This window comes from Lissotriton vulgaris, chromosome 6 (assembly GCF_964263255.1).
Source record: "Lissotriton vulgaris chromosome 6, aLisVul1.2, whole genome shotgun sequence".
Classification (NCBI taxonomy): Eukaryota; Metazoa; Chordata; class Amphibia; order Caudata; family Salamandridae; genus Lissotriton; species Lissotriton vulgaris.
In genome coordinates this window covers 1,668,396,276-1,668,413,815 of record NC_141694.1, presented here as the reverse complement: position 1 = coordinate 1,668,413,815, position 17,540 = coordinate 1,668,396,276, and positions in this window count along the sequence as shown.

Sequence of the window (17,540 nt, the reverse complement as noted above, 5' to 3'; positions counted from 1 at the left end):
CATTTCGACAGGTCTGAAGTGAGCATGCTCCTTCTGACAGATGAGGGAGTGCAAGAGGAGAGTGAGCCTCTCCCTGACCTTCTGTCTGCCCAAGAGCATGATGGGTCAGTGGAAGGTGTCAACCTCTTCCCCTACCCTGACCTCAGAACAGCAGAGTCACTGTCGCCAGTCGCTGGGGCAGTTTTCCTCTCTGTTCTCCCTTCCCCCTGGACTCACAAACCTGGGGGTTTATGACATCGACACTGGAGACATTCACCTGTTAAAAAATAAGATTTAGAGGTTGTCAGACAAGGTAAGTACCAATATCAAGGAGGAAATCTGCAAGATGCTGGTGTTAGGGGTGACCGAGTCCTTCAACAGTCCCTTGTCCAGCCTAGTGGTGCTGGTACCAAAATCTGCCCCACCGAGTGTCATTCCAGAACTTAGGTTCTGTGGACTAGAGGGGCCTCAACTCCGTCTCAAAGACTGTAATAAAATGAAAAGTTTATTTATTTAGTTAAATAAAACCTTAACAATTTGCACATAGATAAAAAAAGTACAATAAAATATCTTCATCCTTCAGTAGTTACAATTAATAATATTTGTGTACATCCAATAAAGTTCCCAACCTATACAATAAAATCTCTTAATAATTCAGAAAATGTTCATGTTCTTCGATATACAGCCTTGATCCTCATTTTAGATAGGCATCCAGTAATAAACCTAATCATAGATAGTAAAATCCAATATTGTCTTAGACAGAGGTCAAGTAAAACTTCAATCTTGGTTCATAATAATCTAAAAAACTTGATCAACATGATTTAATTTCTGAGTTCAACAACAACATTTTTACTTTATACAAGAAGTCATGGAAGAATAGGATTTTCTAATGATTGAATAAATTAACTAATCATTTATTCTCCATAAAACATGAGACCTTTGGCCTACAAAATTAAATTTTGTAGGCCAGACAATTTAATTTTTATCCATTCATTAAAACCATAAATACCATCAAATCATTTAAAAGTATATGGTTGATGCTCCTGTTGAATTTCGTTTTTTCAGTGCCTGATGGTGAGGGTTGAGAAATGTTATCAGTTTGCAGTTCATTGGCGGATCTGATGAATCTAGCCCTTGTATTATAGCCGCTCTGCAAGACCTTATTCCTCTGCTGATTAAAGCATTATTAATAAAATGACTTGTGCTATGTAAAGTTTGGGGCATATACAGATTAAATGAATATGGTCCTCTTTTTTGTTGCCGCAGAGCCGGCACATTGTTGGCCCTTTATGAACCCAGCTAGGCTGGTCCGCAATTTATGGTAATATTCCAAAGCGTAGGGCCATCAACTGTCTTTTTAGATATACTGAGAATGTAATTTATAGATAAAGTGCTGGTGCAAGGGTCTTATAATTTTTAATCACCATCCAGGCATGCGATTAAAGGCTGAAGGTGTTTTTATCCAGTAGCAAGGAATGGAGTTTTGCTGTTTTATTTATGACATGCTTAAAATTTGAAAAAGGGAGGTTATTGTTCCGTAGCTCAGCCATACCATATGCTTTTTGAAGATATCCATTATATTCTGATTTTGTCATCGTTTTCAAGATTTGTCCATATGGCCTTATTGAGAAAGTAACACACTGTATTCTGTTTCAGTCTGTACCAGAGCTTTATTGTGGTGTACATTCTCCCTAATGTTTCATTTATAAGCCTAAATTGAAGTCGCACCTGGGCGGGTGATGCTGATCGGTGGATCTGAAAGACCTTTTTATAGGTTGTAGCCAACAGTTTGTTCAAAAGAGCAGAATCTTTACCATAAGGCAATGCTGGCATAAGTTATTGTTGGCAGCATTCTTTGCCATATCACAGACCGTATTGGTTTGTAGGACGGTCCCTTCAGTTTTTTTGCTAGGGTCCTGAAGGCAAAAACTAACGCACTGGTTCTCTGTGATATATAGTTCTTCTGCTCTTGATGGTTTAGTTTGTTATCCATGTAAATCCCTAAGTATTTATAACTGGTTACTTCCTCTAGTGGTTTACCATCAAGCCAGATATTCTGTTTGATACTTGCTCGATTACTAATAAGTATTGTTTTGCTTTTAAATAGGTTGGTTTCTAATTTGTTAGTTGTTATGTATTCCATCATTTCCGCTAATGACCTTCGGAGATCAACCTTAGTTAGGCTTATTAACACCACATTGTCTGCATATGAAAGATGCAATAACAATAACTTCCCAGTTGCGGTGGATGGTATTATCAAGCCGTTGTGTCAGATCAGATGTAAATAAGTTAAAAAGGTGCAGCGCCAGCACGCATCCTTGCTTTCAGACTATGTTTGTATTCAGTTTTTGTGATAATCTAGTGCCATCGCCCAACTTTATTCTTATCCATATTTGTGAGTACAATAGCAGTATACCTCTATATTCTATTAGGAATGTTCCAGGCTTGCAGTTTTTTCCACAGGTGGCGACGATGCACACTATCAATTACTGCCTTTAGATTTATAAAGCAAAGGTGCAGTTGTTGTTTTTTCTGTTTGCATTTGTCTGCTATTAGTGAAAGGGTTAGTATATTAGTGATTGTTCCAATCCCTTTGCTAAAACATGTCTGATTGATCGGAATCAAGTTAAACTTGTCCGACTAGTCAATCAGGTCTGCCAAGATTAGAGAGGCGTAGTACTTTGCTTCTACATCTAATAGGGCAATTAGCCTATAATTTGACAGGCTTGTTCTATCTCCACCTTTGTAGATCGTTGTGAGAATTGAGCCTTGCCAACTAGGTGGAATCTGATTTAATAGCTCAACATCTTTAAATAGTGTGTCGAAATGTTTGCTCCAGAAAGTTGAGTCGTGTTTCAAAATTGCTTGGGGAATACCATTGGGCTCTGGCGCACCATCACTTCTGCCTTTCCGTATTGTGTTAATAATTTCCTAAACAGAATAGGATGGCAAATCTATTTTTTCCTTTAAACTACATGTACCTTCTTTTCCGTAGCTAGTTTTCTCAGCGTTTCTTGTTGCCATCACTAGATCTTGTTGTTCGGAACCATCCCAATGTTTCTGAGGCAGTAGTTCAGAAGTTGTAATCTCTGTAAATCTTCTTGTTAGAAAATTTGCCCAATCTTGTTATTGTACATTTGATGTCAAAACATTCACTGGTCTATTCAGATTGTTTATTATTTCCCAGAAGGTGCTGGAGTTGGTTTGTCTAGCACAGTCATTTTGACCAAAATTGCTCATTTCGATTTCTTTTATCTTCCCATAACTTCTTTTTATATTCTTTCCTCAGCTGACGTGTGCATTCCCATGCTGTTTGATCAGGATCCGTTGTGTTTAATTTCCTGATGGGTTTCTTTACTTAACGTTTCAGAATTTGAACTTCTCTTGTTAGTTCCTTTTGGTTTTTATTTCTTGGTACTTGTTTTTCCGAACATTAATGATATCAATTTTGATGTGAAGTTTGTCCACGCTTGTATTGTATTTGGGCCCTCTTTCCCGCTTGCTGTTATTAATTCTTTTATTGTGTTTTGTAGCTCCTGTAAGGTTTCATTTGTCCATTTAAGACACTTTAGATCAATTGAATGTTTCCCTCCATTACTGGATTGACCTGATATTTGGGTAAGCTTAAGTTGAAGTAAGTGTGTTGATAAGAATGGTCTCTCCTAATGGTGTATTCAATGGCGAATTGGGAAAGAAATGGCATTAATGGAAGTGAAATTATTGTATAATCAAGTCTGGATCGCGCCTTCACTCCATGATATGTATATTTAGGAGGGGTATCTTCCATCGGTCTACCATTTATGACTCTCATTCCCAAATACTCTAATGCCTTTACCAGATATTAGCCTATATGATCAGGACGAGTTGTCTTTAATCGAAATTGAGGATGAACATTCCAGAATACATTATCAGCAGATAGTTTCTCGTCTTCATCTGGGAAATAGATTAGATTAGAGTTTAAGTCTCCTGTCAGCACTATATTCCATGAGGGATGAGAGCATCTTACGTCCGAGTTTGTGGTAATTAATATGGCATTATGAGCTTTTTTATTCCTTGCCTTTGGATGGGCATATGTGTTAATCAGCTGTACTGGTCTCGGTTTGTCTGTGATCCATTGGGTACATTTAATTAGTTGCACACTGGATCCAGGAAAGGCTTTCTGTTCTGATTTGATGCTTAGTGCTGTGGACACATAAACTGCTAGGCCCCCTTTCAGCCGGCTGTATTTCTTTGTTTTTTCTGCAGATATAGTGTAGTGTACAAAGCCTGCAAGAGGTATATCGTCCAATGCCCATGTCTCTTGAAGGGCAATTATGTCACATGTTTCCCAACCTCGAGGAGGCCTGCCAACTTCTAGACATTTTTTTGCTCCAGCTATGTTCCGTGAGAGCAGAGTGATATGTCCATTGTTAGATTTACAAGTATGTTTGTCTACCCGTGGGTCAATCACCCTTAACACCATTAATGGTGCCTGGGAGCCAACTCCATTGATTTTGATCGAGTTCTGAGAGCCTTCTGTGTGCATTGCTCCTCGGTGGATTAGTTGGACTTCTCTCATTTGCATTCTGCAACACCAAGTGCACCTGCGACTTCTCTTGTGTTTGTGTTAACCCTTGTTTTGCCTTATGAGCGATTTTCCAATAAGAGGCCCAGGAGAGTGTAAGATGGTTGGTTTGGATAATCTGATACCCCATACTTCAAATTGTTGTGCAAAATTCTTAATGAGCTGGACTTCTTCTTCTGACTGCCATGTTGTAAGTGTTTGTTCTTTGCTGTTTTGATTCCCTATTAGAATACATTCTACGGATACATTCTAAATGCTTTAAAGCTGAAATTTCTGCTAATAGTTTTAAAATGTTGCCCCAATTTAAAATATCACGCTGACCCTGCGATCCATATTCTAGTGTGAAAATTGTTTGCTGATTTAAAAGTTTATGCTCTTGTGTTTTTTTCCCAAGATGAGTCTGCTTGGTTGCCTTCCACTATGCCTAGATTGTTATTGTTTTGAATGTGAAAACTGAGGTTTCCTTGCTGAAACTTGCTGCCCTTACTTGCAGTATGTGTTGAAATGTGAGATGAAGGCGAGTCTGCCTGTTTGTTCTCTTTCTGCTTGCTTGTTTTATTTTGCTCTGGGCTGCATGACTTGGTCTCCCATGATATATCTGCTTGTTTACCATTCACTATGCATGGTTTATTGTGATTTGGAATGCAGAACCTAAAATGTTCCTGTTGAGACACCCTCTCTTATCTTTCAGTTAATAATGAAATATGGAGTGGGGGGAATCCACCTGTTGGGTCAGTTTTAGTTTGTGTTTTCATTCTCGATCTCTCCTGCCGTACCTCCTCGGATCTTTTTTCGCTGTCCTTGCTACCTTTTATCCCCATTCTGTGGGTCGAGGGAATTTATGAAGTTACTGCTTGTTCCTCTCGTGCTTCTCTTTCTAACAGATCATTAGGCGTCAAGTTTTTTCCATGGGCATTAATAACAATAGTTTTTTTTTATAAATCTTTTTATTTAACAGTCTCGACATAAAGGTACAAATCACAGAATTAATTTGGTTTACAGTAGAATCAGGTAATACACAATATTGCAACACATTTAATTGAAATTCACGGGGATGGGGAATCATCTTCCGCAGCATCATGTGGGGGTACACAGACATCGCCCCGGTAGGCGTTCCAGGGGGCCCACACTTTAGACCATTTGCGGGGACAGCCCCGAGCCACATAGACTGTCTTTTCCCTCAACATACACCAGTCTAGATCCCGTTCCCAAGCTACGACTGTGGGCGGATGCGGGGCTCAACGGAGCTGTGCGATATTTCTCTTGCCAATCATGCATCCAAGTGTGACCAATTTCGTTGTGTAGGCATTGAGGTCAGTAGGTTCCCAGATATTTAGGAGGCATCTAGGTGCTTCCGGTTGAAGGTCTACCCCCAACACGTCACTCATGATCGTGTGGATTTTGCACCAATATTCTTGGATTTGGTCACAATGCCATAAGATGTGTATGAATGTGCCCAGTTGTGTGCATCCTCTCCTACATGAGCCGTCTGTCAGCCCACCCATGTGTACCAGTTGGGGACCAGTTATATAGATCCTATGAAGGATCTTTAATTGCACCAATCGCTGGGATAGCAACGGTCTTTGGAGAGGAGACCGCCTCCTGCCAAGTTTCATCATCTAATTCTATTCCGTCCTACGTCCATTTGTCTCGTAGTTTGAGGAGAGGATTGTCAATGTTATTCATTCGCTTTCGATATATCAGGGAGATGGCCCTATCAGGTAGCTAGCCATCCAGTAGCCTGTCCTCCAGTGGGGAAATGTCTGGTACATCAGAGTCCTCGGGTGTAGCTGCTTGCAGCGAGTGTCTGATTTGTAAGTAGCGGTAGTATTCAGAATCTGCCAGGGCATATTGAGATTGCAGAGTGCCAAAGGGCTTCACCCCCGCCCCGCACACCAAAGGTCTTTGATATGGGAAATCTCTATTAGGTCCCATTTGTCAAATCCTTTTGAATTCCCCATATATCCTAGTTTTTGTGAGTCCCACAAAGGAGTGGCCTTCATCAATTTGTTTTGCCAACCAATTGATTTAGTGGCAGAGTGCCAGATTTTAACTGTGTGGGCTGTGGGTCCGGTGAGTGGATTTTTATTTGGCGTTGAATATAGTACTCTCAAAAAGGACCCTTTGGGTAATAGCCATCGGTACATAAGGAATCTGGGTTGTCCGGGTGCCCGTACATACAGTGGTTGATAGCTGTAAGATGTGCGGCCTAGTAATATTTGTTTATGTCAGGCAGCCCAATTCCCCCATCATACCAACCAAGTGTTCGTTTTTTCATTGCTATGCGCGACCTCCCTCCCCATAGCAGGTCTCTAAGGAGCCCTTCGATGTCTTTAAAGTACGCAGTTGGGACAAGATCAGCTGAGTTCTGAAGTGCATATAGAAAGCGAGGCAAAGTCATCATTTTAAATAAGCAGCTTTGCCCAGCAACAAGAGCGGGAGGGACTTCCAATGTATTATATCACTCTTGAGCCGTTGCAGTGGAGGGAGTAGATTACAGGCATAGCGAATCGAAGGGTCTAAAGATATAAAAATGCCCAGGTACCTGAAGCCTTCTGAGACCACCGGAATCATGCAATTTCGAGGCAATGGGGGAGGAGTTCCCTGAAGAACATAGAGGAGCGATTTCTGCCAATTGATTTGAAACCCAGAGTACCTCCCAAACCTATCCAATATATAAAAAGTTACTATTAGGGATCGCTTGGGGGACGTAAGATAAAGGAGAACATCATCAGCATATAAGGAGATCCGATCTTCCCATTCCGCCCACCAGCGCATCCCCTGAATCATTACATCTTTACGGATCCATGCTACGAGTGGTTCTAGGGCCAGAACGAACAGCAACGGAGAAAGGGGACACCCCTAATGGGTACCTCTACTAAGTTCAAAGGGTTCAGACTTTCTGTTATTTACTACTACTTGGGACATTGGCGCACTATATAACAACCGTATCCAGTGGCAGGAATATGGCCAAAAGCCCAGCTTGGTGAGTACTGCAAAAAGGTAGGGTCATTCCAATGTGTCGAAAGCCATGGTGGCATCTAGAGAGACCAAGATGGCGTCTTCTCGTAACTTCGGCACCTTCCCCAGGACTCTGTGTAGTCGGCGCACATTGAGGGCCGTGTTCCTTTTAGGCATAAACGCTGATTGGTCTGGATGAACTAGGTCGCTTATCATCTTGATCAGTCTATTAGCCAGTACCTTAGCCAGAATTTTGGGTTCCGCATTCAGCAGCGAAATAGGCCGATAAGAGGTGCACTCTGTCCTGGGCTTCCCTTCTTTGTGGATTGTTACTATAGTTGCAATTTGTTGGTTGCGCGGTAAAGTTCCCTCCCTTAGGCTATCCTCAAACATAGACTTCAGGTAATAGGCTAGTTTGTCTGGTTGGAGCTTGTAGAGCTCTATTGGAATGCCATTTGGGCCCAAAACTTTCCCAGAGTGCAGCGCGATTATTGCTGTGGCTATTTCGTCAGTAGGGAGTACACTATCCATGAATGTGCAGTATGAGTCCAATAATCTAGGAAGAGTTATATCATTAATAAGATCAGTAAATTTTGTTTCAGGGTTTGACGCTACTGAACTATACACAGCTTAAAAATGAGCTGCAAATTGGTCGGAAGCGTCTCAGTCTGGCGTGGGTTTGAGACTGTCCAGCCAATCAGATGCCACCTCCGGTAAGTCAAAGAAGCGGGTTTTGCCATCAATTTTAAGAAGAGCATGGCGTACTTGAGACCTCTTTCCCTTAATCATCGCTTTACATAAAGGAAGGAGAAGGTGGTTAGCATCAAGAGAAATACGACCGAAACGCATGGATGTCTTTGTGGTTTTATATGTGGTTGTATTCAAGGAACTTGTTTATGTCCAATAGAGGATAAGGTTTATGGACATTTGAACAAATAATAGAATGAATTCCTGGTGGAGAAACCGAAACAAGATGCGATCAAGAGTTTGCACTTTTACTTGTTTATGTCTCTCATTATTATATGTGTATAACATTGTGTTTTTATGTATTGTGAATTAGTGGATTATTCCATGTACTTCTATGATATCTTAGTTCTTTTTAAATAAATTCTTTTTTAATGCAATTTCTTGTAGTATTGTATGTGGGTGTTATAATTGCCTAGTAGGGTCCTTGGTTTGTAATTGAGTGCGTATGGATTGTGTGTCATGTTGAATATAAGGGATCAGATTACATCAATAGTAGTTGTGAAATTTCCGGTCTTACCAAGAGAATTCCGCAGTTTTGTTTACCAGTACTTGTAGAAATCCTGATTGGATCGCTTTTGGCTTTGCTCACCCATGTAGAACTGAATATAGGAAATACATTGGATGCTTGCTGTTTCGCCAATTGTAATGTTTTATTTCTTGCTTTTTTCAAACTTTTTTTGTCTTCTAGATTGAATAATTGTTTTATGTTCTTCCAACATTATTTTATCTGGTTCATTATGCTTGATCTCTGAAGGTACTGCCTTTTTTCCGGAGATCTTTGTGGTTTACTTAGTGGTTTCATTGGCTTCTGATTTTCTTTAGGCGAGCCATGTAAGGGTATACTAAGTTGTTCTTCTTGCTTAGTGGCAGTATGCACACTAGAAGCTATGTTACATTTTGTGATGGTTATTATCTGTGCTAATAAAGTTGGTAGGAAGCTCAGTTTGTCAATTATAGGATTACAACTACACAATCCTTGCTGTGGTAATTAAGTGGATAGAACTCTTGTTATTAAGTTGCTAAGTTTATCCAGTTTCGTGTTTATCCCCGAAACATGTAGAACTATGATACTCATTAACACAATTTGAATTTCCAGCTTATCCGAATGCATAGAAAGTGCCTCTGTGTATTCCTGTAAGGTGTGTAGTTATGTTGTAATTATGTTGTAAAGAGATCCAGAGCCCAATTTTCACTGCTGTAACTTGCGAGATTTCATTTTTGGGTGTAAGCCTTATTGATCTCAACCATGGGCTTTCTGATCCTTCTGAATCCTATTGCTTGGTCTGGTGGACCTGTGCCACAATTTCTAGCCCCTGGGCTAGTTTTTAACCCTGAGCGGAGAACTACGCTCCGTTCGCAGAGTTTGCGAATTTTCGGCACCTTCGCACTTCGCTGCGAGTGCGAAGCTGTCGACTACTTCGCAATCTACAGCGTAGCGTAGTAGTTTTCCTTCCTTGCGCGCTGAATAGCATTCTCGCGTGCGCGGTAATGACTTACCGTGGTTCTGCGTTCGCTTTCTCGCTTTTCTCTCCCGTTCGCTACGATGTTTGGAATCCGGCCGCACAATCCAACCCGACTGTGAGACCGCGATAACGTCATTCGGACGCGCGAACACGTCATTTGGACGCGCGATCTTCCTTACAGCGCTATGTAGGTAAGATCGCGTTTCCGAACACACAGAAACTGCAATCTGGCACAGAATATCTCTTGAGCATGTTAAAACCTTATCAAAAATTATCATTTTGCTCAGGAAAACCCCTCAGATTGTGATTTGGCAGTATTTTTTGGGCAAGGAGTCCTCTTTTTGTTTCTACTTTTTTTTCAAGAGAAAGGAAGTGCCCCTGAGTCTCCAACTTCCTCTTCCTGTCCACCAGGCTCCTCCCAGTGCTTTGTCCATGTGCTGTTCACTTTCATTTGGATTTGGAGCTGGAAGGATCACGCTTTGTGTATGTCTGCTGCATCATAGCATTTGATTGGATTTATTGAGGACTTTTGGATTTGAACTTTTCTTTTACAAGTAAGTTTGAGAATTGGTGTACTGTAAATGTTTTTTTTTTTTTTTTAACTACAGTTTTCTGTGCTTCTCAATCTTTCTTTAAAATTATTATTGAGGGAGGCCTGTACTTTCATGAGGGGCCAAGTGGTATGTCTTTGAAATTTCATCCAGTAGGCCTAGAGGTACCCACCGGTCCAACTATGTTTCTGTGGTGTCTGTAAAACATCATGGATGGCATTGGATTCAATTGCAAACTCTGTTTTAGTGGAATTTAATTTTTTTTAGTAAAATTAGGTAACCCTAGTAGTTCATGTAGTTAGTGTAGGCCTGCTTGAGTTCAGTTACTTTCTGTGGGTGGCTTGGCCAGGTGGTGACGGCCATTTTGTGTTTTAAGCCACTGTGTTTTTGCCATAGGCCTCCAAACTTGTGGCCTACTCTGCCAGTAGGCCCAAGGGTACTACTAGAGTCATCATTATCTTGGGTGCATGAAAGTTGTTGAACTGTTATTGTGTTGTTTAAGTTTTAAGTGTAACATCCTGTAGGTCATGGATGGCTTTTGATTGATTAGCAAAATGTGTGTTTGGTGTAGAATTGCAGGTTTTGGGTGTGTGTTGAATAATATGGCTTTTTCTGCGCACTAGGTAACCCTAGAATTCAGCTCGCGTAGTTTTGGTAACTTTACAAAGTGTGACAAAGCGACCTTACAGCTTTTGTCTTGTTCGCGCGCTCAATGTGCATGCTCGGGCACGCGATAACGACATTTTATACAATTCGCGCTGCCGAACACGCCGATTTTGCAATCTCGCGAGCAATATGTCTCGAGTTGCATAAAACCTTCTCGAAAATTTTGTTGCTGTTCATTTTGCTAAAGAAACTCCCCAGGTTGTCATTTGGTTGTAGTTTTTGGAGCATGGACCACTTACTGTTTCTGTCCTCTATGTACTTTGCTGTTTGAGGATGGCCTGACCAAGTGGGTGGCGGGGCGGCCATTTTGTGAAGCCAAGCATTGTCCTTTTGCCATAGGCATGTATTGTCTGTCTTCTCTTTCTTTTCATGTTGTTGGGGATGGCCAGGCCATGTGGGGGCGGCCATTTTGTGAAGCCAACCATTGTCCTTTTGCCGTAGGCATGTATTGTCTGTCTTCTCTTTCTTTTCATTTTGTTGGGGATGGCCAGGCCATGTGGGGGTGGCCATTTTGTGTGACCACCCATGTGGTGGTGGTCATTTTCTGGTACCAGTAGACACTGTGTTTTTGCCATAGGCCTCCAAGCTTGTGGCCTACTCTGCCAGTTAGCCCAAGGGTACCACTAGAGTCATCATCATGGGTGCATGAAAGTTGTTCAACTGTTATTGTGGTGTTTAAGTTGTAAGTGTAACATCATGTAGGTCATGTATGGCTTTGGGTTGATTAGCAAAATGTGTGTTTGGTGTTGAATTGCATGTTTTGGGTGTGTGTTGATAATATGGCTTTTTCTGCGCACTAGGTAACCCTAGAATTCAGCTCGCATAGTTTTGGTAACTTTACACAGTGTGACAACGCGACCTTACAGTTTTTGTCTTGTTCGCGCGCTCAATGTGCGTGCTCGGGCACGCGATAACGACGTTTTGTACAATTCGCGCTGCCGAACACGCCGATGCTGTTCATTTTGCTAAAGAAACTCCTCAGGTTGTCATTTGGTAGTAGTTTTTGGAGCAAGGAACAGTTACTGTTTCTGTCCTCTATGTACTTTGTTGTTTGAGGGTGGCCTGACCATGTGGGTGGCGGGGCGGCCATTTTGTGAAGCCAAGCATTGTCCTTTTGCCGTAGGCATGTATTGTCTGTCTTCTCTTTCTTTTCATGTTGTTGGGGATGGCCAGGCAATGTGGGGGCGGCCATTTTGTGAAGCGAAGCATTGTCCTTTTGTCGTAGGCATGTTTTGTCTGTCTTCTCTTTCTTTTCATTTTGTTGGGGATGGCCAGGCCATGTGGGTGACGGCCATTTTGTGAAGCCAAGCATTGTCCTTTTGCCATAGGCATGTATTGTCTGTCTTCTCTTTCTTTTCATGTTGTTGGGGATGGCCAGGCCGTGTGGGGGCGGCCATTTTGTGTGACCTTCCATCGTGCTTCAGTTCTGTCGCAGGCCTACAAACTTGTGATTTCTTCTGCCAGTAGGCCTAGAGTCCCAGAGGTAGTCAGTGCAGCGGGGGTGCTTGATGTAGCAGTTTCCATTTTGTCTGTTGAATTTAACATCATTTAGGGCGTGGATGGCAATACATTGAATTCCCAAATGTGGTGTTTGGGGTGTAGTTAACTGTTTGGGTATGTGTAAAAAAACTGTAAATGCCTTTGTTGTTTGTGTTGTTGTGTAACTTTCAAACCTTTTAGCCATGGGGATTTTCTTTTTTGTGCATTAAGCTGTGATGTGTAACAGGCATCCTCCTTTTTCTGGCCATGTAGGTATACATAAAGGCCTACTTGAGTTTATTGTTTTCTGGCCTTTACCCATGTACCTCTGAATGTGATATGTGCACATGTGGCGGGGAGCTGTGGTGGTAGTGTGCTGTTTTGTTTTTGACAAATTGACCTGTGTCTTGCCATTGTTCCTGTTGGCTTACTACTATTCACATCCCCATTGCTATCTGCTGCAGGTCACTGATGCTGCATCCATCCTAAATGATGCACAAATTAAGGATAAACAAGTTCCACTTCCACTACATTTGCTTTTTGCTATTCTTACTCTTACTGAGTGTACTAATACTTCTAGTAGTAATTAAAATTAAAGCAAAAAAAATTCCACATTCGACTGATGTTATTCTGCCTTCTTTGCTTGTAGGTGCACAAAAGACTGAAGACTGAGAGGAGGTGTCCGTCATCATTCATCGCCTGTTCTACTGCCAGACGGACGTCCTTCTGTACTACGTCACGTGTGGTGTGACTCACCTGACCAGACATCATTCTCAGCAACTTGTGCAACTGAGTGCTGCTGCTGACATCTGAAGAAGATGGGCCCAAAGAAAGCAGGTACCAGGTCCTCCAAGACCAAGAAAGCTGCTGAGAAGAAGGAAGAACAGAAGAAGGAAGTGACACTTAAGTCTGGTATTGACCCGAAAACCTTTTTTGGGAAAAAAAAGTATGTCTGCCCCAGCGGTGACCAGGGTCCTTGCTGGGGCCAGCACCTCCGCATCAGTGGGCCCAAGCCACCAACCCAGGCCCAAGCAGATGAGTGGGGAAGAGGTAGCCAGCCTTATGGTGGAAAGCAGTGATACTGAGCCTGACCTAAACTTAGCGCTATCTCAAAGTAGTACACAATCCATGCAAGAGGGAACACAGCAGAAAAGTGGTGAACAACAACCACCGCCCGCAATAGTAGATGTTCCAAAACAGCATCCACAACCACCGCCCGCAATAGTAGATGTTCACCCTGAGCCACCGCCCGCAGTAGTAGTTGTTCAACAACCACCGCCCGCAATAGTCGATGCTCAACGAAAAGAACAACCACAACCACAGCCTGCAATAGTAGTTGTTGTTCCTCCCGAAGTCGGGGCAGTTCAGGAAATTGAGCCTGATGCAGAGCAAGAAGATGAGGAAGCACCTGATGCAGGACATCTATTGTTTTCCAAAACCCCACCAAGGAAAAGGAGGGTTAGTCCATCGAGTTCTTCGCCAAGCATCCCTTCTGATGATCTTGATCTCAATTGGGAGCCACAACAATCTGAACATGAGAGGGAGAGACATCCCAATAAGACCAGGCCAGGGAAAAGGAAGGTTCCAGGAAGCCTTACACTTATGGAGTGCGATGTTGAACAGCCAGATAATGATGGTAATGACGAGTCAGACCCAGTCATCATAAGCATTACTCCTGGGCCTGAGAACATGGAGACCAACCTTTTAACCCTAGCGGGAATGGCTGCGACTAGTAGGTATGTAGCACGCATACCTCCAACACAGGCCACACCAAAAGCAAAACTACCTCCAGCTTCCATTTTTACATTTGCACAGGGCCGGCAGCGTCCTACATCCAGCACAGGTTCCACCTCAGCAGAAGTAGGTCATGGTACTACTGCACAGCCACATAGTGAATTTCAACACACAACCTCCAGTTCATCCGGCATTGGAAGTGGCACCTCTAGCAGGAGACAAAAGTTAAGCTCCCCAGTGTGGGACTTCTTTACAGTTAGCGCAAATGAGGAGAACATTGCTATTTTCTCCATTTGTCATTCCTCTGTTAGTTGTGGTAAGCTTGGTACAAACTATGGTACCGGAGGCCAAATGACCCATTTGTCAGTCAGTCAGTCAGTCAGTCAGTCAGTCAGTCAGTCAGTCAGTCAGGAATACTTTATTCGGTTCATAACAAAAACCTCAAAAGTATACAAAGTCCCAAAAAAAAGAAGGGCCGAGGTACCAAATTACAATATGGTTAACAGACAGCAAAAAATATATAAAAAAGATAAAAACTGTACAGAATATATACCAAATTCATGTGCAAATTTAAAAAGCATACACAGATCATCCAATTTACTTAAAATTCATTATTTACAAACTCTAAAAATAGACCATGCAAGACTTTTATCTAAGACTAACTCGTTTTTTCCTTAGTCTCATGGCTATGGTTAAAAATGTAGCAACATTAATGATTTCCCACGTATTGGACAGTAGCTGAAGATACAATAGGGCCGGTTTTACTTGTCTGAACCCTTTATCCTTTAGTAGGGGTACAATGAATTTTTTCCGGATGTCAGTAAAATAACCACAAAAGAACATGAAGTGAGCAGTGTCCATTATCGAAAATCCATCACAAGTACACAATTCTAATTCTGATACCATGGTCCAACATGGGCGGCCAGAAAGAAGGAGATGGAGTTTATTCAGCCTAAACTTGGTTAGTAAATATCTGTGATTAGCATTATTAACAACCTTCAGATATGGTTCTAGGTCATGGTCTGTCGTTACAACTAACTGATGGGCTCTCACGGTTGACTTAGTCAACTCATAGCCTTCTCTATCCATCCCTTTGTGCAGCCTGACCCAATTGAAAAAACACCACCCAATCCAGTGGGAGGACCACCTACATAGCATGAAAGCAGGAACCATTAATGTTGGTGGGGAAGTAGGAAAAGGTCCACTCACGGTCGAACAGGAAGAAGAGGGAGACATTCTATCTGGTAGTGGTACACAAAGTACCCCTGTCCCCAGCACTGCAGTGGTAGAGCCCACATCCTCCGCATCAGCAACATCTCAGTGGCACCAGAGTAAGAGTAACCCGGAGACACTAAGGAGTACGGGTGCGAAGTCTGCGACGCGAAGTACTGCATTGAGCATAACTGAAGGAAATACCAAGCAGCGTACCATTCTTAGCATGTTTAGGCAGAAGGGAAAGTACGAGCGCAACCACCCAATAGCAGGTTTGTACAATGCTAAGCTTGCTAAAATGTTAGCACTGGACCTTCTCCCTTTTTCTTTTGTTGAAGGGGTGGGTTTCCTGGAATTTGTGACAACCCTCTGCCCAAAATGGAATGTTCCCAGCCGCTACTATTTTGCCAGAGTTGCTGTTCCAGCACTACACCACAACGTGCTGGAATTGCTTGGAAAAGCCTTGCAGCAGAGTGATGTTCATAGTATCCACCTGACAACAGACATGTCGACCAGTTGTCTAGCTACTGATTACATGTGCATCACTGCACACTGGATCTCTTTTTCAGGTGTTAGAGACAAGGTATCTGCAGGCATTGACAGTGCTGAGATTTTTAAAGCTACTCGCAGACATGCAACTGTGGCCATGTTTGCTATGGAGAAATCGCATGCTGCTGCAAACATTTTAGCTGAGTTTAACACCAAGGTCTTTGAATGGCTGCGACCAAGAGGCCTTAACATTGGTTTTGTTGCCACCGACAATGGTAGTAATGTAGTTAAGGCCATGCAAGATGGTCACTATTTCAGGGTCCCGTGTTTGGCATACTGCATTAACATTGTTGTGCAGGACTTTCTGAAAAATGAAATCAAAGTCAGCAACTTACTGACCATTTGCAGAAAAATCTGCACGCGTTTCAACCATTCTTTTAAAGCCCGGAAGCAGCTACGGGTCATTCAACGTGACCATAAAATGCCAGTGAAAGCACTCATCCAGGAGGTCCCAACATGTTGGAACTCTACTTATTACATGCTTGATCGGCTGTTTGATTCAGAAAAGGGGGTGGTGATGAACAGAGTGTCTGAATTAAGCAGACCACTCTTACCCAGTCCAAAGATCAGGGCTTGATCCATCACCGTTGTTTAGCTCACTGCACCATCCCAGCTCAGAACTTGGCTATATGCAAATTAGTCTGACCCTGGCCCAGTGCATCATGGGAACAGGGCAGACCAAACTACCAAGCCAATTCTTATACTGGGAAGGAAACAAGCTACCGGGGACCGGTTTCTGGCATTTCAGCCGTCTTCGGCCCGGCTTGCTTGAATCCTGATGGTGCAATGAGCTAGGGACTCACATCTGAGTATACCCTTCCACGCTTATGGTGGACAAAAATGATTCAGAAAAGTGGGTGGTGATGAACAGAGTGTCTGAATTAAGCAGACCACTCTTACCCAGTCCAAAGATCAGGGCTTGATCCATCACCGTTTTTTAGCTCACTGCACCATCCCAGCTCAGAACTTGGCTATATGCAAATTAGTCTGACCCTGGCCCAGTGCATCATGGGAACAGGGCAGACCAAACTACCAAGCCAATTCTTATACTGGGAAGGAAACAAGCTACCGGGGACCGGTTTCTGGCATTTCAGCCGTCTTCGGCCCGGCTTGCTTGAATCCTGATGGTGCAATGAGCTAGGGACTCACATCTGAGTATACCCTTCCACGCTTATGGTGGACAAAAATGATTCAGAAAAGGGGGTGGTGATGAACAGAGTGTCTGAATTAAGCAGACCACTCTTACCCAGTCCAAAGATCAGGGCTTGATCCATCACCGTTTTTTTAGCTCACTGCACCATCCCAGCTCAGAACTTGGCTATATGCAAATTAGTCTGACCCTGGCCCAGTGCATCATGGGAACAGGGCAGACCAAACTACCAAGCCAATTCTTATACTGGGAAGGAAACAAGCTACCGGGGACCGGTTTCTGGCATTTCAGCCGTCTTCGGCCCGGCTTGCTTGAATCCTGATGGTGCAATGAGCTAGGGACTCACGTCTGAGTATACCCTTCCACGCTTATGGTGGACAAAAATGATTCAGAAAAGGGGGTGGTGATGAACAGAGTGTCTGAATTAAGCAGACCACTCTTACCCAGTCCAAAGATCAGGGCTTGATCCATCACCGTTTTTTTAG